This window comes from Lynx rufus, unplaced genomic scaffold (genome assembly GCF_022079265.1).
Source record: "Lynx rufus isolate CCGP_SWC_20201006 ecotype Redwood Valley unplaced genomic scaffold, mLynRuf1.p SCAF_5, whole genome shotgun sequence".
Classification (NCBI taxonomy): Eukaryota; Metazoa; Chordata; class Mammalia; order Carnivora; family Felidae; genus Lynx; species Lynx rufus.
The window spans coordinates 46,805,327-46,830,679 of record NW_025814867.1 but is presented as its reverse complement, the minus strand read 5'-3'; the positions used below and the strand labels follow the sequence as shown (position 1 = coordinate 46,830,679).

General features: G+C 40.1%; 1 protein-coding gene across 11 annotated transcripts in view; it reads right to left on the bottom strand.

Annotated features, from left to right (window-relative positions):
- MBNL1 (muscleblind like splicing regulator 1) overlaps positions 1-25,151 on the bottom strand; it is a 205,015-nt gene extending 179,864 nt beyond the window's left edge. For 3 of the 11 annotated variants that reach the window (XM_047099753.1, XM_047099757.1, XM_047099758.1), the window contains exon 1: positions 1,197-1,342. The gene's annotated coding sequence lies outside the window, so the exon portion shown is untranslated. Of the gene's footprint in view, positions 1-1,196; positions 1,356-25,079 lie in introns of those variants that run through there. The other 8 variants (XR_006965711.1, XM_047099749.1, XM_047099751.1 and 5 more) reach the window with 8 other exon arrangements.
- Positions 25,152-25,353: the final 202 nt, after the last annotated feature.

Below are 25,353 nucleotides of genomic sequence, written 5' to 3'. Positions count from 1 at the left end.
GCTTGTGCCTGTGCTGGTGGGCCACACAAAGTAAAGACAGTGGCAAATAACCTTTCTGGCAGCTTCTTACTCCGTTTTAACCCCAGGGAAGCACACTCCACGGAAACACACCATCAAATCCCAGCAGCAGCCGTCTACTCTCAGGGCCAGGGAGAGACTTAAGAACACAATGACTCTTGTAGCAACACCCCTGTAGTTGTAAAGTGCCGTGAGAGGGGCCAACACAAGCTCCACCATATACCTGCTCGTGTTACAAGCTCTGGAATCAAAGTATTCTCACATGACACATTACTACCAATAACAGATTCCGGCTCCGTTTCAAAAAAAAAAAAAAAAAGTGTGGGGGTGGGGGGGGACTACATATTTGTCCTGCTTTTGTCTAAAAACCAGAACCCAAGTACTAACTACTTTTCCTCCTCAACCTTTCGTGAAAGCAATTCAACCAACTGCGGCTCCACCCAGAGAGCGTCTATACTTACTTTTCTTACAGTTTTTGAGTGACGCACTACAAAACGATGGGGGGGGGGGGGGAGAGGAGCCCTCTCATGCAGGGCGTCTTCCGCCCTGTAAACTTGGCAAAAGGCAAACTGGACTGAAATACAGCACTCTCCATATAAGGAAGCCCAGCTAAACATGTCATGCGTAATTTATGGGTAGCAGGCAGAGAATTAACCTTTGCGTGCACATATTTGGCCCAGATGAAAACCGGGGCTGGATGGCAGCCCCCGGGGACAGGGATGCGGGATCTCTTGGGAGACACCGTGGCTCGCGTCTGATGGGCTCGCGTCTCCTCCTGACGAAGGTCATTAAGTTGTAAGTACACTTCCACGCACCTGTTTCTTTCATCCCCCCCCACCACCACCCCCCGCCGCCCCCCGCCTCTTTCTCTCTTTCTTTCTTGCTCTTTCTGCCTCGGCTGCCAAGCTGGAAGCTGGCTGCGCTCTGACAGTGTCCGCAGAGCCCCGGGAAGGGCGGCTCGGAGCTGGGCTGCAGCTGCAACCTCCCGCTCTCCCTCCAGCTCGAGCTGGTGTGCGAGAGGGAAGCCTCCACCGCGGCGAGCCAGCCGCTGCCGCTACGAGACGCAGCCGGCCGGAGCCTCCTCTCACTTCCTCCTTCAGCCATGTACAGCCCCAAAAGAGTACAAACAATGCAGAGCAGCGGAGCAGCGCGAGGAAACTGTGAACAGGGAAACTTACCTCTCACATTTTTTTTCAGAGGCAGCCCGACTGCCGACCGAGTGCCCAAGGCATTGTGGGAGTCCTGATTCCAAGAGGCCCGCGATTTAAAATTGAACTTGTCAGTTCCCGGTCACGGGAGCATTGTGAGCGCCACAACTCATTCAGCTGCAGTGGAAAGACTGTTGCATGTCGCTGTGCAGCCTCTTATCGCCGAGGTCTGGTTTCCGCTGCTGCTGCGCGGCCCCTCCCCCGCCAGCCCAGCCCCACCAGGAAGCCCGGGGCGGACTCGTCGAGCTCCCGGACGCACGCGGCCGCGAAAAAACGCTCTTCAACTTTCCGCCGCCCTCCCGCCCTTCCCCGGGCCGCCCTGGCGCCCCTCAACCGAACAAAGTCCGCAAGGGGTGGTCGTGGCCGCTCGCGGGTCGGCGCACCGAGCAAAAGGAAACCGCAGCCGGCGCTGGCGAGGTGCATCCCCGCAGCCACCCGGTGGTATGTTCCATCTTACACGTTCAACATTATTGCAGCCGAGCTATAGTGCAAACGGGACGCACCCCTACTACTTTCTGCTCCTTCCGACCAGCCGGGCGGACAAATAGGTTCTTTTTTCTTTCTTTCTTTTTTTTTTTTTTAAAGAGGCCGGTGGATGGGTCTTTTATAAGGAAGCCGGCAAGGTTAGGTTGAAGGTGAGAATCCGATGGGCATGAAACGGTAAGGATCGGATGGGGCTGCCGCCTTAAAATGCACCACACAGTTTTTGAACCTGGATGGCTCACAGGCGGGAAAAACATCTGCAAGGCTGCCAGTGTGTGTCTGCCTCAAGTAACGGCGTGTGCGCAGTTTGCAGTTCCTTAGTAAAACTGATTGTCACACAAGCACAAAAACTCCTGTTCCAGCTTCCCGTCTAGCTTGTAAATATTTGGAATGTAAAACCCTTTCTTCCCAACTCCGCATTACATGATTTATAGAAAAGCACAGCCCCTTCTTTAAAAATAAAATGCCATTTTCTGAAATACTGGAATATTCTAAGGCACATAAGTCATATTATTGTTGGAGCAAAAGAAACCACAGCCCCGAATCATAATTCATTGGGTGTTGTAAGATGTAACTTGGCTTCCCTTTGAATGGAAAGAATTTGGGGTTAATGTGATGTGATAATGTTTTGGAGATTTGGGGGCAGAATTTCCTTTGGATTTAAGGAATTTTGATAACTTGTTCAATAATGAATCTAATTTAAACCATTGGTTCAATGTTTTGGACACAATCTGGAATGAAATGGTAGGTAAGGTGCAGTGTTCTTCCTACAACTTTATTAAGTTGTGTTAAAGAGGGTGCGGCTGGCTTCTGGAGGAGAAGGAAAAAGATCATGAAAGGTGCTAAGGTTCAGAAATAAGTCCAGAGGCACTAATAACAGACTTGAGTTCTGACCCTTGACTAGATCCACAAATCACTGAGTTAATACTGTGCACTGCTCCCTTCCATACAAATTAATTAATTAATTAACTAGTTAATTAATTAATTAGATGGCCCTACTTATCAGTGTTAATCATTAAAAAGTACCCAAGCACACACACAGTTGAAGTAGATTAAGAGGACACTGACACTTTCTCAGAGGACAGGAATGGGCATTCTCTATCTGCCAATTAGTAGCTGTGAGGACTTCCTTCTAATTCGGCATTCACTGCAACAACTACATCGAATGCCTGCTATGCCAGAGCTACAAGAATGGATAAAACATTTCCTACACAGTCAAGGATGATACTTCTACTAGGAAAGAGACAAACCAATTAACTCTGCCTGAGGGGTGAATGCTAAGATGGTGTAGGCAAGCCCAAGGGGGCCTGAGGAAGGTTAGGGAAGGCTTCCTGGAGGAGTTATTTTGAACAGGTGCCTTGAAAGGTATATAGGAATTAGCGAGATGGAAAGGGAGTTGGGGCTGGACGAGTGAAGAAAAGAGCATGGTCAGTACAACGGGCCTATCAGCCTTCCTGTTAGAGGTGAAGGAAGAGTAAGTGTAGGGGAGTGACAGGAGATGAGCCAAAAGCAGGTCTGTGTTAAGCCCAGGAGTCTCTGCTCTGAACACCATGATGAAATGGAAGAGTTTATACAGCAAGGGGATAGGTAGGTAGAGTTTGGATTTGTATTTCAGAAAGATCCTGTGGCAGCAGCTTGAGGGTGAATGGGAGTGCGGGGTGGCGGCCCATAGAAGAAGGGTGAATGGGTGTGGACAGACTGGAAAAATGACTCACGCAGGGAATGAGGAAGGGAGGAACCTTGGGAGACTCCCAAATCCCTGGCTTAGCCTACTGGATTGTTTGCTACTTGCCTTTTAATGTCTTCAATTTGCCTTTCATTCTCCATGACAACGAGCCCATGACTTCCGAGCTGGGCCACCTATGCGTCTGCTAACAGGTTGGTGCCCTAGCTGGCTTCCACACACACCTCAGGATGTCCAGTGGACCGCTAAGGACTAATCCCCATCGTGGGAATTTATTTTCAATTGTTCTCAGACCCTTGTAGACTTCCAAGTTAGCACTTTGGTGCTCTCTTTTCTTGTGGGTTAGAAAATTTGCTGTTTGGAGCAACATGGTGAAAAACAGGACTTTGGACCTGTGTATGGTGCAAGAAGGGAAATTATTTTTCCACTTCGGCACTGGAGAAGGGGGGAAGTTCTGGGAACAAAAGAGAAATTGAAACTGAGACAGATTTTCTGCTCCACCGAACAGAATACAAAGAAATACAAGAAAGACCCTTGAATGTTAGAAACGGTAAAATAAACATCCTCGTAAATGACTGAGAAGAGAAAAAAATGTTATTTTACGTTAGATGAAGGAAAAAGGGATGGCTAACAAAACTCATATAAAATAACGGTCAATCTAGGACTCAAAAATGTGTCAAAATAAATTGTGATATAAAACTTCGTTGCCAGTGACTGTGCTTAATATATTATTACAGATGATATTATAACATGAGTAATGATATTGAAAATTTTGAAGCACTGTAACAAGAACCAGATCACATGTTAAAAATATTAAATCATGTTGCTAGCTTTCAACTACCAGTAGCATTCTAACCACATTTTAAATTGTGGAAATTATTAAAAAATCATTAGTAATAAAAAGTAAATAGTTTCCCATTTAGAATACCAGTGATAGTCCCTCAGTGCCAGGAGAGCATTAGCAGTATGGTTTCCTATGCTTCTGTGAAGTGTACTGACAGTTCACAGGTTCATGAGTGAGTAGATCCATAAGTATAGAAAGAAGGTCATTTGTGGGTGGAGAGGGAAATTATAGAAAACAATTTCAGATGAAACAGAACGACCGTTTTAGATAAAGGAAAGAATGTTCACTGCCGGTTTCTGAAATATTTCAAACCATTCAAGTCTTAATTATACCAATGAATCCCAATAGAAACGCAGTTAAGCAATATGGTTTTTAGAGATAATATCAACTACCAGGTTCACCAATAATGCAGATAAAGGAAATGGTAGCATTTATCTTTTTCACTCAGATGGGAGTCTGTGAAGCACCTGTGTAAATGTGTGAGCATGTGTATGAATTGTATCTTCCTTGTCCTACATACACATTTATAGCTCAGTAAGTTCTCATAGCCTCCCAAATGTGATTTGCCTTTCCTGGCCAAACAAAACAAAACAAAACAAAAACTCAGTGAAAATATCCCAAAAAGGTATGTTTTTTTAAAAAATTGAAATATGAAAAGGTCTTGAATCACTGATCTAGAAATACTGTTTTTATTATACCAGGATAAAAATAATCCATTGCAAGATACTGTCAAAACTGAGACCCAGATGCAGATCTTTGCTTTCTAGCTCATGTTTAAATACATATGGTTGAGAGAAGAAGCTTCTGGAAGGCAGTGAAGAGTTGGAAACATTTTTGTATGGAGAATCCATTTTAAGCAGATACATTAAATGCATCTCTATTAAATTTCACAGTGGAGGAGGGAGGCACTCTTCTATAGCCTGGATTCAAATTTGTTCAAGTATCTGAATGAATATACTGATAGAATTATATGACTTTAGTTTACCTTCAGGGACCTTTTATATTTTACTTGCCAAGTAAGTTTTATAAATTATACCCAGTATTTAAATATAACATATTCTATTACATGTTATGTATATATAGTATGTTATGTAATACAACACATTGTATATATAATACATATGCCACTTAATGTGTAAATCACATAGGTGTGAAAATATTATATAAAATCAACATATTTGTCTTAAAATGTTTATAAAGACTAAAGCTGGGTTTAAAATGTTAATTTGATTTGGACATGTCTCAATTAAGCTATTTTACCTAAAAGTTGAATCTAAATCTTCAATATAATTATTTTGGCATCTGGCAATAGGGCAGTATAAAACAAATACATTTCAGAATTAAAAGTTTAAAGCCACAGAATTTGAGTTGGGAATGGAGCATTAGAGACGGTCTGGCCCTGTTCCTTTGTTAGACCAGAGAACATTGTAGAAGTAAATTGGCCCCATGACAGAGCAGAACTGGCATCAGTGTCTTCTGACTCTCTCAGACCATTTATTGTCATTGTTTTTCTTAAAAACACTGGGGCCATAACAATATCTAATATAGACATCATGTTTCCCCACGTTCAATGGAAAGAAGGGCCACCCTAGATTTCAGTACAATTTTCAACCTCTATTTTTTTTCCTTTTTTCTTCTTCCTCCCATTTTTTTTTCCATTCTTCCTTCCTTTTTTCTATCAGAAAACACTTTTCACATAATCGTTCTGTTCCTTTCACATATGTTGATTGAGCACCCACCATGCTAAGTCCTGTTCTGGGCAATACAGTTAGAGAAATTAGCACAGCTCAGTTACTATCCTCAAGGAATTTAGAGCCTGTTATGGGGAAGCAGGAACTAAACAAGTAAAGAATAAATAGAAAGAAACAGATAAGCATAGGAAGCAATTTCAGATGGAGATAAGTGCTATGAAGTAAGAGAAAGCAGATTAATGGGATGGGGGTGCATGTTAAACAGTGTGGTCAAGGTTTGAGGTGGTCAGAGATGGGCAGAGACCTCAAGGAGGGTCAGAACATCTCGAAAGACCATTCAAAGAGGTGGAAACTGCAGGTCTAGAGTCTTGAATTCCAGGTTCACACAAAGGCTAGAAAACCAACAGTGAATAAAAATGAATGGGGTACCCAACTTCAAGGAACTTACAGTCAAGTGAGAACAATGAATCCCAATCAAATTAATCACACTCAAAATGTATAACTACAGCCATGATGCTTGCGGTCAGTGACAACTATTGAAGTGTTCCGTTGTATTAGAGGTGGGATGATGCATGATCCAAGTTTGCTTTTCACAGAAAGAACTGAAGTACTGTCCTGACTGCTATGTGGAGGCTAATGGTCGAATCCCAGAACAAGGGGCAGGAAGTGTACCACAGGGACAGCGAATGGCTGAGGGCCAGCGGAAGTGAGATACAGTAAACATTAGAATCTTACATCTCAGAGCTAAAAAGAATCTCTAAGATGACCACATCCATGCCCCCAGGGAAGTAAGATTTATAGTGGATGGGTGTGTGTGTGCATGCACGCACATGCTTTTGCTTAAAGTCAACACAGTATAGGGGCACCTGGGTGGCTCAGTCGGTTAAGCCTCTGACTTCAGCTCAGGTCATAATCTCCCAGCTCGTGGGTTCAAGCCCCACATCAGGCTCTGTGATGACAGCTCGGAGCCTGGAGTCCGCTTAGGATTCTGTGTCTCCCTCTCTCTCTGCCCCTCCTCCCGCCGCCCCACCCCCCCCCCCCCGCTCACACACACACTCTCTCTCTCCCAAAAATAAAATTAAAAAATTAAAAGTCAACACAGTATAGAAAACTCAAAAGTACTGAAAATAGAATATTTTTATAAAAATCAGCAGCGATTCCAATTCCCAGAGAGAGTCACTGTAATACTGCAGTTTATTTCCTTTCAGGCTTCTCTCAACACATTTTTTACATTGATATTATACTATATATGCAACTTTGCGTTCCATTTTCTCTCCCACCTAATCTCATAGTATAACTTTATAAAACAAATGACATCTCTCATGTCATACATTTTAATCTTCATTTATCACATGAGGTAATGGGGACTGGAGAATTGCCCTTGACCAAAACCTCACAGCTAATGAGGGTTAAGTCTCCTGCCCCACAGTGTAGTGTCTCACAACCTATATCCCAGATCCTGAATTAATGTGTCTAAAATTAATATATTTCTAAGCATTCTACCTGGGACATACATCTGTCTTCTAACGAGAATTGTCACTAAGGAAAAGGAAATATACAACAGTGGTCTTTTAATAAATAAAGCAGTTACAAAATAAATATGAAACAGGTAGCCAGAAAGTCAGAGTGGATATATTACTCATATATGTTTATAGGATATAATTACATGTAATATTATGAAATGCTTTCTACCATCTCATAAAATTGTGTGTTGCAGCTTAGCCCAGAGTCCTCTTGTAATCTTTTAAAAATAGTGCCTAATAAGTCTTATAAATGTTCTAGTGTAACTATTTTTATACTGCAATCCCAACATTTCTACATATAATAAAAGCACCTGAAAATATGCCCATTGCTTTATCTATTCCTAAATGCAAACAAATTTCTGAAAATGCCAATAGCAAGGTTGATTTTTCCTTTCCTAAATGTCTATCTATCTACGCATTTTATTTTGGACTCCTGTCTTTGGACTCCTATGAGAGTTCTCTCTGGATCTTATCCACTCCGTTTATTCCTTATTACCCGTCTTTCCTGAAATTACCTTCAGACCATTTCTCAAGAGAGGTCCTAAAGGATTTTTGAAATAGAACAACTTTTGTCACATTAATGAATGATGGGGGATTCGTAATTCTTTTTCTCCTTTTCCCCTCTTTGCCTTGTCCAGTAGTGTGGAAACAGAGCAGTAGTCTTACATTAATTCTAATATCCTAATGTAGGCATCGGTATGCTGTCTATTGCTCCTTAGTTCATTTAACAAATATTTATTGGGCACTGATCATACGCTAAGAGTTTGCTTGGCACTGGGGATACAGAGATTATTAAGATTTCTTCAAGGTACTCACAGCCTAGTCTAGCTGGTTGGGGTGGGGTGGGGGGAGGCAGGTGTGGGAAAAAACCTCACACTCTTGGAAAAAAGTGTAGCCAATGAAACAGTTCAATTAAATCCAACAAACCCGGGGCGCCTGGGTGGCGCAGTCGGTTAAGCGTCCGACTTCAGCCAGGTCACGATCTCGTGGTCTGTGAGTTCGAGCCCCGCGTCGGGCTCTGGGCTGATGGCTCAGAGCCTGGAGCCTGTTTCCGATTCTGTGTCTGCCTCTCTCTCTGCCCCTCCCCTGTTCATGCTCTGTCTCTCTCTGTCCCAAAAATAAATAAACGTTGAAAAAAAAAATTAAAAAAAAAAAATAAAAAAATGAATCCAAAAAACCCTTCTCACCATGTGCCAGGCAGATGGTAAGGACGACAGGGCTGCACCAGGCCTCGCTCCTCACAGACTCCCAAGCAGCTGGCAAATGGTAAAATTACCTGGCACATGGTAAGTGCTTCATGGCAGAAAGAAAGAAAAGACATAGGGGCGCCTGGGTGGCTCAGTCGCTTAAGTGTCTGACTTTGGCTCAGGTCATGATCTCATGGTTTGTGGGTTCAAGCCTTGAATTGGGCTCTGTGCTGACAGCTCAGCCTGGAGCCTGCTTCAGATTGTGTGTCCCCCTCTCTCTCTATCCCTGTTCAAGCTCTGTCTCTCTCAAAAATAAAAATAACCGGTTAAGCATCCGACTTCGGCTCAGGTCATGATCTCACGGTTCATGAGTTCAAGCCCCACATAGGGCTCTGTGCTGACAGCTCAGCCTGGAGCCTGCTTCGGATTCTGTGTCTCCCTCTCTCTCTGCCCCTCTGCCACTTGTGGTCTGTCTCTTTCGCTCTCAAAAGTAAATAAACATTAATTAAAAAAAAAAAAGGCTAGACAAGACATAAAGGGCCGTAGGACAGACAAGCAACTTGATCGTATAAATGCTCATAACAAATCGTTGCCCTGGCAATGAAAGGTTTTGTTGTTGTTGTTTTGTTTTGTTTTATTTTGTTTTGTTTTTACTGGGCGACTCAGTTGGTTGAGTGTCCGACTCTCAATTTTAGCTCAGGTCATGACCTCACAGTTTCTGAGTTCAAGCCCAGCAGTGGGCTCTGTGCTGACAATGTAGAGCTTGCTTGGGATTCTCCCTCTCTCCGTCTCTCTCTGCCCCTTCTCTCTCTCTCTCTCTGTCTGTCTCTCTCTCTGAGTAAATGAATTAATTACAAGTTTTTAAAAAAACAAAGTTTGTTTTTCTTCATTTTTTTGCTGCTATTAGCTTACCAAGGTGGAGTCTAGTTCCCAGACAGCAGGCTTGCTCACCTTGCCCTCCGTGAGTCCCAGGCTGGCCTTGCAACTCTCTCCTTGCTTCCCCCCAGGCCTTCAATAGGGGATCCTCAGCTAGGTGATAGGAGATTATCTGATTAAAGTCATTCACACTAAGGTGAGACTGAGGCTTAATCCTTCAAAAGTGATTGCTTTGACAAAAGATAGCCTGTTAACCCTAATGAACCGCTAACTGGCAGAGCTTAGAGGGCTCCTTCTCACCCTCTAAGCTGCCCACCACCCACCCACCATTATATCCTTCCCTCCCTATTTCCCCTCCTGAAATAAAGGAAGAAAGGAAACTAGTAAATTCAGGAACGTTAGGGACTCTAATCACACATAATGTGTCTCTGCCCTCTCCTAAGAGGCAAATGAGGTGGCATTTATAAGCCCGTCCTAGAAACGGGAAGACTGAAAGTAGGGAAGTGGTTCCTGAGTTTGGCTTCACTTTGGATCCACAGAGTACAATCCAGACCAATCAAATCAGAATTTCTGGGAGTGGCACACAAGCATCAGTACTTTTTTTTTTTAAGTTCCTCAGATGATTCCAATGTGCAGCCAAGGTTTCCTGCCACTGAGCTAGAGTTTAGGAAATGAAATTATCCAGAATCAGCGGCAATCCATTGACCTGCTCCATTTTCTTCCTTTGGTGAATAAGGTCTATTTGGCACAAAAGAAACAGTGTTCTCTGCAGGAGACTCTGTTTCAAATAGTTAGCTTTGGGCAAACTGGTGCACATAGGCATCTAGATACGTGGGCATCAGGACTGGTTGTCGAGAGCTTGTACAGCTTTGCCATGTACCTGATGGGACATGGTGCTTCTCACGCAAACTAAATACGTTTCACCTTATACCAGGTAAGCATCAGTGGTTGTCCGTGCGCTTAAAAACAAACGAGATATAGTCAAGTCCACACAGAACATAACCCTACATGTTCTATAATGCTTAGGCTGCTGTTTGCTTAAAGTTCCATATCCTGTCTCTTCCTAAGAAACTGTGATCACGAGCGCCCCTTGAGAATGACATTAGGGCCACTGAGAGATCAAAAGTGTCCTAGGCCACTTCCTTTTGGATTTATTAATATTAGACTATAGAATATGTATGTGTGTGTGCATATCACATAAAAGTGTGCATATATACATATATGTGTATATAGGTGTATCTGTATGTATAACTTTCTCGAAAATAAAAAGTCTTACAAATTCTTATCTATTTTATGAGTTCATTCAACAAAATAACATGGTTAAATCATAAATACAAATACATTAATAGGACATTTCTCATTTGCAGATAACATTAGAAGTCCTAATTTATGATGTTTGTGAATGTGCCATTGGTCCCAATGGCCACACCTGGGTGGCTCTGAACGCCCGTATTTCTGCCACAGCCTTAGCAATGAGGAACTACTGACAGGACCTGATCCCATTGAGCCTTCCCAGTACTGATGTATTTTTAGATAATGTTGAACGTTCTTTTCCCTTTTCAAACTTTTCTGACCGTAGGTCACCAGCTCACCAGTAACTGCTGCATTTTCACTCTGTCTTTTTGCTGTCAACTTTCCTACCCAGTTCACAAATAGTCATTGAGCACCTAGCATAATTCCAGCCTTTCCTAGAATCTGAGGCTATAGAAGGAGCAAAACTAGACCTCAAAACCCTTGAAACATGCAGTCCAGCAGGATATAGCTATGCAATAGTAAATAATTGTAATCAGTTAAGTAAATAACATAAATGCGCAAAGTATAGCGTAAGGGAATGAGAGTGTGAACAGGTGAACCTAACTCAAAAGATAGTTATCATTACCTTTATGATCTCTTTCTTTTTTCATGCAATTCAAATGTCTAGAATTACAGCCATGTGAGAACCACCACAGTACTTAAACTGGATGTCTTCAGTGCCTTTTAATTTGCAAGACAGAATTCTATTACTAGTTGCATGAAATAGTGACCTTTTTTCTGTTAAGATGCAGGATGTCTACCACACAGCCCCCCAAGGGCAAGGTTTGGAGAAATCTGTGACTACACCACCCTGGCTGTTCTTTGGTGTTTATTGTCCATTTCCTGGGTTTAACCTGTTAAGGTTATGACATCTCCAAGACAAAGCCAGCTTCTCTCTCATACTTTCAGAGAGTAGAGCATGTCAGCTTTGGAATTAATATATGAAAATCCAAATGTATTATCTTTTGTTTTGTCAGAGTTAAAGGATCTTTTTAAATCTTTGTTCCTGGATGCAAAATTATTATTTTTTTCCGTTCCTGAATATAATAGGTAGCATGCGCTTTCACAAAATAACGTATCAAGTGCCTGTAATAGAAGTTTATTAATTCTGTTCGGGAGCCATTGTAAAGATGTTTATGCATGATTATTCTAGACTAGCAATAGAGCAGTAGTCTGTAACTCCTACCCACATGCTACTCCCATGCACAGTGTAACTTCCTTCTATAGCTTCAAGACTCCCACGTTCCTACAAAAGCTCTTTCCTACCTGTCACTTAGTCTTCACAATTAAATAAAGAACAAGTTAACTGTTTAAAGAGGCTGGCCACTCTGGGCCTCTCTTTTCATGAAGTCATTCTTCTCTGAAGATACTCTAAATTATAGACTTAGCCAGAACAGTTTTTTTCCTCTTTGAGGACTTTGAAGTCTGTTTCTTCTTACGATATTCTGGTAGGTCTGTCATAGAAGAAACTGTAAATAGTTGGTCAGGTTCCCTAAATACCACGAGCTCTATGTGAGCCTTGGGAGGTGTTAACTTTGTTAGATTAGACTTGAACTTGTGGAAAAGGGTGCATCTGGCACCAAATATCCAACTTTTTTGAGATAGCCAAAATTAATTATTAAGAAAAAGGAGTGCATGGATGACAGTTGGTACAAGTCTGGATGGTTTCCTTACTGTGATGCAAGAAGCCTGCTGAACTAAATCTATTTCATTTATGACTAAATTACCAGGTGACTAGGGGTAAAACACTGTCTCCTTTGGTGTTATTGGCAATAGGTATTCCTGTGCCAAATATGACACATGGGCCAGCTTCCAATGGCAAGAGTCATGCCTGCTACAACCTTGTCCTTCTGCCCGTTATTGTTGGCTGCTCTTGGAAAGAGCATAGCCACCTCTCCCCCACCCCGACTTGTACAATGGCCTATGTACGCGCCTCACTTTTTAGAAGAATTAGGTTAAAAAATAAGGGGTGTTACTTCAAAGGCTGTTGTTCTGCCCATGCATGCCTTGGCTCCTATGAAATAAAGATGGTCTTTGGAGTCTGTCATTAGGCACAAATTTCTAATCAATCTCTTCAACTCCTAGTCTCCCACTAACTTAAATTATCTCCCTCATAGAATTGTGATAATGATTTCATGGGAATTGACCTAACAGAGGTCACAGCTATTATTATTATTTTAAATGGGATATTTAATATTAATAATAACATTTTATATTATTTTAAATTGTGTGTGTGGGGGGGGGTTGTTTTTTATTTTTGAGAGAAAGAGAGACCATGAGCAGGGGAGGGGCAGAGAGAGAGGGAGACACAGAATCCAAAGCAGGCTCCAGGCTCTAAGCTGTCATTACAGAGCCCAATGCGGGGCTCAAACTCACTCACCATGAGATCATGATCTGAGCCAAAGTCAGACACTTAATGGACTGAGCCACCCAGGCGCCCCCAAAAAACATAGGCTATTTTAAAAATAAGCTCATGTTAAACGGCAGACTTCTTCAAGATATGAGGATTAAAATCAAATTACAAGTTTAAGAAATGTACAGCTATTGTTTATAAGATAAAAGACAAATCCTCTTACAGTTTTTTGAATGGACAGGTAGGATGTAATCAAAAGGGAATCCAAGATATTCCCTGGAGTGATAAACAGGCACTTTTCAAACATCACTTTTAATTGACCAGAGCACAGCTTTCTTTTGTCCAACTTTCCCCACCCACTTTACAAGAAAAAAAAAAAAAAGAAAGAAAGAAAAAAGACAACATGGGAAGGACAAGCCAAGCCAAGTAAAAGGCATCTTCCACTTTAAAAAAGAGTACATAATGCACAGTTGCATGGAAACCACATCCTTTGGAACCATATGTGATTTTTTTTTTTATGCAGTCAGAGCTGTTGCCACGGGATAAAAATTTAGTTGTCTACTTGCTTCATTTAAGTAACACAAGTCAAGAGATTGTTCCAGGCATAGCTTCCCTCTTTTTCAGCTTTTACTCTTTCCTTGCTGAAAAAATGTATCTCTCAATTTCATCAGAACAGACACCCTCAGAACTTTAAGCGGAGAACATAATGATTTTGTGTTGCTAAGTACTATTTAGTAACAAAGGTTTGGGCCACAGGAATGATGACATCACCCACAGAAAGAGGAACATTTACACTTTTGAAAGAGATTCTTTTCCAATGTGATGGGTCACCAACCAGAGGAACAAAGCCAAATAAGGCAGGAGGAGAGGCCTCCTGGTTCTGGAGAAGGCATCTTTAGCATCCAATTCTGGAATCATGCCCCAAACCCACATGCTCTTCTACGCTCCCCTTCTGCATCTAGTTCATGTCAACAAATGTGTACTATTATTATTGTAAAAAGCCTGGTACTCTCATACTTCAATATATTTGCTTCTTAACTAATCTGTCCACCTATGGGCAGCAGGTCAGGAAGCGGCTTCATGTTTCAGGGGTGTTCCCTAAATATTCACACACTGCAGATATTCATGCATTTACACACGCGTGCAGTTGGAAACCACACACCATCTCACACTTTACAATAATCCAACAATACGGTGAGTCATCATACCCACATATTTACATGATTCAATGGACTGCATGGTTTAAATAGCACACAAGTCACCTGTGCTCCTCCATACTTCCCAATATCACCAACAAAATAGTTTTCTCTTTGGGCATTGACAGGAACACTCATAAGTCAGCTTGTGGCTCCTACAATATCATGTCTGCCTGCCTTGGGGAAATTATGACTGTGTTCCTCTCTACCCCACCCATTGTCATTCTTCTAGCCACACCCAGTCCAATGCCACGGGTAGATTTTTTTCATTGTCATCTCTTAACCCAAACAGCCATACTAGTTGTCATTAACTTCTTAAGTATGTGGGGAGGCCATTTGTTCTTGTCCCTAATAAATATTAGGTCTGTTTAAATAATACTAATACTAATACTAATACGAAGAAGGAGAAGGAAAAGGAGGGGGAGGGTGAGAGGGAGGAGGAGGAGGAAGAGGAGGAGGAGAAGTCCTTTTTAGTAAGCTATTCTATATTCCTTCCCCAAATCATATTCAACCACCCAACCCCCCCTGCAAAAGTTGTATCCATCTAATTCTGGGATTTAAAAGGTAATATTGGATGATTTAGATCTCTCGGGATAATAAAAATAAATCAGAGGAAATTTATAATTATTCTGAAAATGCAGAGTAAGTAACCACTACTTATAATAGGAATTGGTTGATGTTGTAAGGGTCCCTATCATCACTGATGCTGGGATTTGAGAAGAATAAATAGGAGAACATCTGTTGTCTTCAGAGACTAGAAAACAGCCTTCTCTCTAGTCTTTTCTGCTTCTATACATGTGGAAACTAACGTGCCTGGTGACCCCATTACCAGACATCAGGGTACCTGTTTTCAGTGGCCATGACGAAGGTCAGTTATTCCATAGCAATTTTACTGAAAAATCTGAAATTGACACATTTAAATAATATTTAAGCCCTTTCACTTTCATCAAACCCATACCAATTATAAAAATGAGAAGGCAAGAAAATGTAGTTAACCTCTGAAGACAAACTCAGCTCATTGAAATTTATCTAAATATAATAACTTATCACCTAAGAAAGCTTTTGCCCTATGTAGTAATCCCTGCTTCTCCTCAAGCAACAGTTTTTCTTGGCCTATGTTAAACACAGAGAGCGAATGGGTCACCTGTTGCACTCATTTCCCAAGTACACACACGTGCATGTCTGCAAATATTTGCTCGCAGTGTACAACTCCTTGCCTTAGCCTACAACCTAAGGAACCTGGCCCTTTTTCAGCCCCAGCTTCTTAGTATCATCTCTCACTACCCCCATGGGACCTGGACTCCTCCTTTCTGCTTCTCAGATATGCCAAACTCATTCCTGCCTCCTCTGCACTCGCCCAGCACTCTTCCCAGGGTCCTTTGCATGGCACTCTCAAAGTCCCCATCATTCAGGTCTCAGCTTAAATATGTCCCTTTCAGAGAGGCCACCTGGAAGGCCAGCTAGGTAGAGGAACTTTGCTTCTTTGCCTGTCTATCCTTTTACTTTGTTGAATGGTCTTCATGCGGCTATCTAGCATCATCGAAATTCCCTTCGTAAACACTTACTTGTTTACCGGCTTAGTCATTGTCTTGCCTCCCACTGGACTGAACCTCAGCTCCTTCAGGTAGAAATTTGGGCTTGGTCATCACTGTTTTCCTAGCATCTAGATGAGTGCTTCATGCATAATGCTTGATAGATGAATACACGAATAAATGCACTTCAAAATGGAAACAGAGGCCTCTCACAAGAATTAAAATTGTCTCTTCGCATAACCCACTTCTTGAGAAGAACCACAAAGGCAGGGTCACCACATCCCTCCTCTGGGAGGACCATAGAATAGAAAAAAAGTGGCTCAGTATAAATACCAGGGCAGTACGTGAACATGGTAAAGATCCATTGTGGAGACAGACACACCGGGACCAATTTTGTGACCATTATCAAACTCTCTCTGAACCTGTCTTTTTTCCCCCCTTAAATCTGTAAAATAGTACTAGGGTACTTATTTCACAAAGTCTGTGAGGGTTTTAAATTCGTTAGTTAATCCTGTGAAGCACAATGGTATTAAATACAATGGCATTTTAAAAATGGTACTAAAACCTAGTACTAAAAATGATACGTAATGGTGCTAAAAACGAGTACTAAAAACTATAATAGTAAAGCTATTATTATTACCATTATCATCATCATCACCACCACCACCATCATCATCATTATTTAGGACCTAATAATCTCAAGAACCGAGTCATAGGTTTATAACCTTAAACTTGATATGTTGGATACACACACAAAACAACTCCAAACAATATTCCTAAAATAGCCTTTAAAATCCACTCCAAGATCAAAAAATAGAACCAGCAAATAATTACACAACAATATGTGAACTATATGCATAGCCATGAGGCCAGCACAGGCAGATGGTGAATCAGGAAAGAATTCTGGAAGGAGATTGGTCTTCCATCTGGCTTGAGGGAAGCGATGAACCCTAGCTGGCAAGGAAGGGCGGGCACATGTGTTCCCTGGGGGTGAGGGCAGAGGCAGAACCAGTGCAAAGGCAGTGGGGCGGCAATGCAGAGTGACTGCCCCCAGGATTCTAAGAGATTAGTGGCACCCCCTGTGAACCAGTCTCTTTTTAGCTCCATGGAAGAGAGCCAGTGCACACAAAAAAGAGAACTTCTCGGTCTATTTGTTGTCCCCAGGGACCACTTCTTTTGTTTCAGTTCCTTTCACTCAGTGCTAACAGAAGTATCCCACCTGACAATTGCATGGCAGTTTAGAACACTACTGTAATCATGGCCTCCTCCACATGACCTTGGGAGATAGCGGTTATTTTTATCATGCTTGTTTTATTTGTATCTAAGGTTCAAAACTGTTGAGGCCTTTTGCTTAATCATCATTTGAAGACCTAATATGTTCCAGGGATTCTTCTAGACACCGAGGATATAATATGAACAAAACAGACCAAACCCTACCCTCATGGAACTTACCTGTCAGTGGCAGGAACAGGGAATAAATAATTAAAAAAAGAAACAAAGGTTTTGTGTGGTATTAAGTGCTATCAAGAAAATTAAAAGGGGGTAAAAGGGCACAGTGACTGGGTTAGGGACACTATAATAAAATATTTAGTTGGTCATGGAAGACATCCTTTAGGAGGATCATCTGAACATCTAAAGAAGGAAGAGTTGTGCACAGTAATGTGTGGGAAGAACATGCCAAGAGAGGGAACAGCATGTGCAAAGTCCCTGAGTCAGGAATGAGTTTAGGAAGCTCCAGAAGCAAAATAAGGAGTGGAGCCAGAGCATCGTGAATGACGGGATAAGAGGAAGGATGTGAGGGAGGAGATGTAAGTAGAGGATAATACATATAAGCAATAGTGAGGAATTTGGATTTTTTTTCATAATTAAAATAGGAATCCATTGAAGAATTTTGAGCAGGGAGTCACAGGATTTGACTTCTATTTAATTTTTTTTCAACGTTTATTTATTTTTGGGACAGAGAGAGACAGAGCATGAACGGTGGAGGGGCAGAGAGAGAGGCAGACACGGAATCGGAAGCAGGCTCCAGGCTCCGAGCCATCAGCCCAGAGCCTGACGCGGGGCTCGAACTCCCGGACCGCGAGATCGTGACCTGGCTGAAGTCGGACGCTTAACCGACTGCGCCACCCAGGCGCCCCCTCTATTTTAAAAGGTCATGCTGGTAGGGATGCGAGAGTAGAAAAAGATCTCACAGTTGGGCAATCGAGCCCCACGTTGGGCTCTACCCTGGGCACGGAGCCTGCTTGAGGTTCTCTCTATCTCCCTCTCCCGCTGCCCCTCCACCAGCAAGCTCTCTGTCTTGACAGAGAGAGTAGAAAAAGAGAGAAACGTCCAGAACAGAGATGATAGTGTCTTTCACTGTGCTCAAAATGGTGGAAGGGGTGAACCTGGTCAATGTTGGGATATATTTTGGAAACAGAACTCACAGGCTTGCTGATAAGTAGGATGCAGGTGAAGGAAAGAAAGAAACTAGTGACACTTTTGACCTGGATAACTGGGTGTAAGATCATGTCATTTACTAACCAAATAAGACTGGCATGGAGCAGAGAGAAGGGTGGGCAATGAGGGGCTTTATTTTGAATGTGTTAACTTCAATATAGATGCCTATTAACATCTGAGGTTTAATAATCACTTTGAGGTATGAGTTCATAAGCTGGCAAAATTTAAGGAGGTATAACTTTTTTTTTTTAATTTAAAGTTATGGGGTTAGATATCTGGAGAGAGAAGTAACCATCCAAGATTCACAGGCAGTAAGTGACAGAATGGAAATTGAAAATGAGTCTTGGCACTCACCAACTCTCTCTTCCTACCACAAATATCAGGATGTGTCCATCATTATGAGGAGAATATGGGAGAGTACAAGGGACAGGAATGTTCTAGAATCACTCATAGAAGAGGGTGAGAATTTTTCCAGTGCTTATGGACTATACAAATTCACGGTTGCTTCTTTCCTTGCCTATTTTTCTGTAAGTGTGATGCTATATGCACATTTAATTTTAAAAATCCATTCTGGAATAATAAATTCATAAGGTTGACCAAAGACCACTGGTACTTACTTTCTTTATGGAAATTACCACTTTTTGGAATACGTGACAGATAATTAGCTTCAGACTAAATGTAGATTAAACAGAATTGAAATATAAAGCTAAAAGTTTAACCAATAACTCACACAGGTATTTCTGAGTTGTATCATAACATTTGAAATAGGACTATCAGGTTTGTTTAACAGAAATGGCTTGGGCAAGAAGCACTTAATCTCCATGGCTAGGAAAAACAATTAAAAGTCAATCAAGTAAAAAATAAAATTAAGCCAATAAGAATGCAAAGGGAAAACATTCTAAAACTGGAAACAAACAGAAACAAATCAAATTGCATTTCAGATGAATACTATGATAACCTGAAATGGAAAGAAAGAAAACGTGTGAGGGATGGAGGGAAGAGGGAAGGAAGGAAGAAAGGAATTCATCCAAGTAACTAATAAACACAGTGCTTGGTGGGGAATGAGTGTGTGGAGGGAGAAGGTGCACACAAACCCTGAATTCTTTTTAGTGGGTTTATTGTAGTGATTTGGGTAAATTAATTCTTAAATTATTTAACAATTTTCTATTTACTTTTGAAAGAGAGAGAGAGACAGAGCATGAGCGGGGAAGGGGCAGAGAGAGAGGGAGACCCAGAATTCAAAGCAGGCTCCAGTCTCTGAGCTGTCAGCACAGAGCCCGATGTGGGGCTTGAACTCACGAGCCAAGATATCATGACCTGAGCCAAAGTGGGAAGCTTAACCGACTGAGTCACCCAGGTGCCTCTTAGATGCTTTATAGAATTGAGTAAATGAGTAAACACGTTGATGTTCAGATCCAGGGCTCACACTGTGGAAGAAGGGACACACAAACATGGCATAGGTGAGGGCAAAAAAGAACCTTCTGGGAACGGATTGGAATTGGAAATAGCAGGTGAATGCAGGATGTCCAAAACATACGTGTATGGATATACATTTTTATGAATGCATGCATATGCATTTTTGTATGCATACTTGTATGTTTGTGTCTGTATGTGTGTATTTGCATTAATATATTTTTGCTGGAAGGGTCAAAAAAGAAAAGCACTCCAGTGGCGGTGAGAATACCTAACCCAGATTTGGCCTTTTAGACCATTTTCCATTAAAAGAAATGAGAAGTGAATGATTCCAGGGTTGGGATGTGCTAGGTACCAGATTAGCCTAGAACATCTTTTTATGCCAGAAAGTAAGAAAGTGCGTACTAATACGAGGGAAGCTGGCCACAGGGACATAGAAGCCAGAATAAAGAGTCTTCATTGGTCAGATGTGGACAATTTGAGCACCATAACAATTAAGGCAGTAAGGAATTATAAACCATTGGAAAGACAAAATTTCCTGAGTTAATATCAGGAACAGATATACAAATTAGTAATTAAATACAGGAGAGAGGGGGAGATTTTGCTTACATTAGAATCCAAAAGGCTGACTGAAACGTGCCGGGAGTGTTGGAGCTGGAAAATCATGATTTTATAACTGTAATGCATTACAGTCAAGACTGCATCAGATGAGAACATCAATTAATATTAACCCAAGAGGAAATTTTTCATGAGGAGTTGTCATTACAATGTGGAGAAATTAGGCAACACTTTGCCATCGCGACCAAAATTAACAATACCATTGGGGGATAGATGAGCATCCTGTGACCCTAGGTATCATCACCTGTGCAGTATTCTAGCAAACACTGCAAAACCACAATCTAACCGTGAGGAAACGTCAGACAAATACAAAATGAGCAACACGGTTAAAAGGCAAAAAAGAGGGGTGCCTGCGTGGCTCAGTTGGTTGAGCGTCCGACTTCCGCTCAGGTCAGGATCTCGCAGTTTGTGAGTTCGAGCCCCGTGTTGGGCTCTGCGCTGACAGCTCAGAGCCTGGAGCCTGTTTCAGATTCTGTGTCTCCCTGTCTCTGCCCCTTCCCCGCTCATGCTCTGTCTCTCAAAAATGAATAAATGTTAAAAAAAGAAAAAAAAAAGAGTTGGTGGGTAGACTTTAAGGTTTTAATTTTATAAAAGACAAAGAAATGTTGTGGAAACGTTCCAGATTAAGGGAGGCTAAAGAGACATTGCAAATAAATGTAAACACATGACTCTAAACTGGATGCTTTACTGGAGGGGGGAAATTATAAAGGACATTATTAGATAAATAGCAAATTGTAATATGGGCCAATAATAGATAAAAGTATGGTATCAATGTAAATTTATGAAATGGATATTGCGACCATTACATAAGAGACTACCTCTATATTTAGTAATTACAAGCTGAAGCTAAGGGTCATGTTTTTTATAACTTACCCTCAAGTGGTTCAGGAAAGAAAAAATGGAGACAGAAAGATATGGAGAGAGAAAGAATGAGAGCAAATTATGAAGCAACTAGAGTAAAATATTAAGATTAGGCAAACCTGGGTAAGGGTATGTAGGTGTCCACTATACAATTCTTATTTTTACAATTCTTTTGAGCTTGAAATTATTTCTCAATACAAAAATTAAGTAAACGAAGTATAATAAGCATTTCTAGTGAGCATTTAAAAACTCCAATGGTGTTAGATATATGATTTTTACTCAGAAGGCAGCCTAATTGCCTAGACGATGTTCCTGCCTCTCCTCTAATTCAGATCTGTTCACCAACACAGGAAGAGCATAAAGCCTTCTGCTTCAATTTTTTTTTCTTATGCAAAGTGAAAACAAATTGAACTGAGGTATGCTTAAAGAAAAACGCTGCTAATTTATTTTTTTTTCCAGAATCAGAACTGTGGTGATTTTTTTCAAGATCATATTACTATTTGTTTGTTTCCAAAGTGAGAAGAATTTTTAGACTGTGATAACCACTAAATGTGGAAAAAACTGAGAACTTACAATTAATTTCTATAAAAATGAGCTGGGACATTTTATACTAGTTCGTGGAGTAAGAACAGTAATCTAACTTCATTTCTGCTTCACTGTCCATGGTTCCATTATGAATTAATGGTTTTAATGCTATTTTTCTTTAAATTTGCATTTAAAAATACAAATTTATTGTTTTCCGTAGCAATACTGGAGAATGGAAGCCCATTTTGCACACACGTAGAATGATGAAAAGACAAAGCTGGAAAGTATTTAGAAGACATCAAATCTAAATGCCTAATTCTAGTTCATATAACATAATAAAAATATCAGTGATGTTAGGGAAGCATTGGCAATGTAATAGTAATTCTCAAACAACACATAATTTACGCTCTAAAGATTTAAGCATTAAACAGTGTTTTTATTTTCTAGAATGCAGATGTATAAATTAGACCGCATATAATGCTTCTTTTTTAAAGGAAATACTCAGAAATATAAAAGAATTTGCCTTATTCTTTATATTTGCAGAGATTCTTTCTTGTATGGAAATGAGATTCATATTCCCTCTTACAATCATATGTACTTCCAAAGCACATATTTTTGTGAACATAATAATTTTCCCATATAACACATCTTTTCATTAATAGAAGAAATATGAATATGCTACATGTGGCACTTATTTGGAAGTCCCATCCAGTAAAAATAAATAGAAAATCAATGGATGTAAGTGGACACAATTTGCTTTTAAAAAGGCTGAAAAAGCCATATTATCCAGATTTAGAGGATTTTTGTTTCTGAATCCAAAACACGCCATCCCTCTGAGTCTGCCCTCGAACTATAATCTTTCCAGCAAAAAGCTCTCATCTTTACTTTTGCACATGAGACAATGGCCAAGAAACAAAGAAACAAAACACAAAAAACAAAAAACAAAAAAACAAAAAGGAAAACTAACCAAACAAGGGCATCAATGTTTCAAAAGTTCTTTTGGGAGTTTGGTCATCTATGTTAAGAACAAATAGCCTTATTGTTTCAAAGCGAAATTATTACTTGAAAGGTAACATATTAGTGAGGTGGGATAGAGCCCTCTAGAAATAGGTCATTCTCTTGCCCAGGTGGGCGGCTTTAGAAAGTTCCCACTGTGAAGGAGGGGACAGACACCCAACAAAACTGTGAGATTCATTGGATCAACCCTGGATGGCAGCAGTCTGACAGACACCCGGCAAGAACACGCACACATCATATAGACAACCACGTCTTATTAAGACAGATACAAAATTTTGCAGCGCTATACAGCAGTCATCCAGCTTCAACTTTTATGATTCAGTGAAGATTTATGTCTCAGTGTGTCATATGAATGTAATCTTAACGAAACACAGTACAATTTATGTCTGTAGTTGAAAAGTAAAAATTTATGTAATAAATTACTTACAATATTATATCAGTTTCACTTTAAAAATGTGGATTTGGGGGGTGGACTCTTAATGCTTTTTCTTATGACACCATGTGAAATGAAAAGCCTATGCAATGCATCTTGCTGTTCTCCCAATAATGACAAGACCTTCTCCTTTAACAATCCATATAGCTCATGGAAACTCAACCGGGTAGCACTCATTTTTCTTTTTTTTTTCTTTTTTTTTTTGGTATATATAATTTTGTCATAGAACAAATTCTAAACTTACTCTCCATAATCTAGGACTAGACGGTTCATTCAGAGACTAAGAGTTCCCAACAAACACAACCACCACCACAGCAACACATCCATCACGCCAACTAGACAGAATTTTCTCTACTTCTTTGGCCTTCATTTGTCAGTCTGAATTACAGTATTGATCAATTTAGACCATAATTTCCTTGACTATGTTTTTGCTTGGTTGTTATCAGCTATTCAGCGTAATACCACACTACATACAACAAACCCACAACACTTAATAGCTTATGATATCAAAATATCTCATATTTAAAATTCCAGACATTTAAGAATACTTCCATCATTTATTTTTAAAGAGAGGGGCATTAGACGTGGTGTTGTTGCAAAGGACACAACCAAGTTCTGATGGAAATAGTTGTGTGTAATGAGCGTGTGATACATAAAGACAGACGTGCACAATTTTAATGGATTTCTCACAACTATCAACTTGATGGTAAATTTTTGATCTGGTTAAGAATGTCAAACTTGAGTCAACAGTTCATTTCCTGAATTTCTAATGCTAACAATCTGTTCTTCTCTATAATCGAAAGACAGTGACTCCTGTCATAGCACATTGCATGAAAATAATTTAAAAAAAAAACAACACCCTATTTTCTAGGTAATGTAATAGAACCAGTGTGACAGCATTGTTTACCCAAATTGATTAAAATTAAATCCATTAATTTATGGAACAATGTGGACTTTCTTTTTCAGAAGCCACCTGATTACTCTAATTAAGAAAGCAAACCAAATTAAGTAAGCATTCAAATATATTATTTGCTTAAAAAAGAGTTACAAATCGCTGCGTGATAAATGCAATTATATTAAATAGTTAATATGCATATATATTACTCTGGCTTGGCACAAATAAAAAAATTCTGTTGGATTTAGATTACTTTAGAATTTCCTAATGAAATTAGTTTCAGCTTATTTTGATCTGCAATTACGAATTCAAAGTTTCTGACTTTTAGTTCTTACTCCATTTTTAAGCATTATAATTGGGAATTAATCTTAAGACAAACATAAATTTCTAAAATTTGATTTATTCATTTGCTTTTTAAAATACTACTATCTACAGTACGAATTGCTTTTTTCCTAAGTATTTAAATATCATCATAATGTGATGATATGAAAGACTGAAATGTCACATTTTAAATAATTCTCTATATTTTCACAGTGGGTAGAAACAAATGCAAAAATATCTTTATCCTGGAAAATGTCCAACTAATACTATGCAAAATTAACAAATGTAACTAGGATAACTTACAAATGTTAGGAATTTACTAGAGCTAAGGGAAGAAAAAGTTCTCAAAATTTACATTAGTATGAAATTTCTTTTGGCACTAAATTGTGTACAAAATTATGAAAATAAATATTTTTTTTTTACTTTTCAGTTAAAATAATTTGGAGATCAATAAGAACTTCAAAATCTTCCAGCTTTTTAAAAGGTTGAATGTGCGGTTGAAGCTGTAAATTTACTAAAGTTTTTCATTTAAAATATGGACTATTTCCGTAAGAATTGTCAGATTAAGCTAACCTATTTTATAATGCAGCCAACATTTAAATTGTTATTCCATAAACAGCAATCCAAATAATAAAAATAAAAAATAGCAAGTTAACACTTTCTTCTTACCGCTGTGTTATTTTCAGTTGCTTGTTAAGCTCCTTAAATAGTTGAGTTAACCACCATCTGAAAGGGCTCTGACTCTCTGCTTAGCTCTTTTTAGTCAATTTTTTTTTCTCTCTGCAAAAGGACAGTCTACCAAAAGAGGAAGTTGTGAAACACCAGAGTCATTTTGCTTTATACATTCTATGGAGAATGGAGTTATTCACAAACGTCACATTTGGAATCATGGTAACAGACTATAATTTGTGTGTGTATTCATATATAATTAACATATACACAA